The sequence below is a fragment of the Volvox carteri genome (assembly GCF_000143455.1).
Source record: "Volvox carteri f. nagariensis unplaced genomic scaffold VOLCAscaffold_20, whole genome shotgun sequence".
NCBI classification, from domain to species: domain Eukaryota; kingdom Viridiplantae; phylum Chlorophyta; class Chlorophyceae; order Chlamydomonadales; family Volvocaceae; genus Volvox; species Volvox carteri.
Window position 1 is genome coordinate 1080065 of NW_003307563.1, and position 651 is coordinate 1080715.

A 651-nucleotide genomic window follows, 5' to 3' on the forward strand; every position below is an offset into this window, starting at 1 on the left:
GCCTGGGAGCCTGGGATTCTGAGAGCCTGTGAACCTGGGAGCCTGTGTGCCTGGGAGCCTGGGAACCTGGCAGCCTGGGATTCTTGGGAGCCTGGGATTCTGGGAGCCTGTGTGCCTGGCAGCCTGGGGACCTGGCAGCCTGGGATGCTAAGAGTCTGGGAGCCTGTGTGCTTGGGAGCCTGGGAACCTGGCAACCTGGCAGCCTGGGATCCTAAGAGCCTTTGTGCCTGGGAGCCTGGGAGCCTGTGTGCCTGTGTGCCTGTGTGCCTGGCAGCCTGGGAACCTGGCAGCCTGGGATTCTAAGAGCCTGTTTGCCTGGGAGCCTGTTTGCCTGGGAGCCTGTGTGCCTGGGAGCCTGGGAACCTGGCAGCCTGGGATTTTAAGGGCATGTGTGCCTGGAAGCCTGGGATTCTAAGAGCCTGGGGACCTGGCAGCCTGGGTTTCTGAGAGCATGTGTGCCTGGGAGCCTGGGATTCTGAGAGCCTGGGAACCTGGCAGCCTGGATTTCTGAGAGCATGTGTGCCTGGGAGCCTGGGATTCTGAGAGCCTGGGAACCTGGGAGCTTGTGTGCTTGGGAGTCTGGGATTCTGAGAGCCTGGGAATCTGGGAGCCTGGGGACCTGGCAGCCTGGGATGCTAAGAGTCTGGGAGC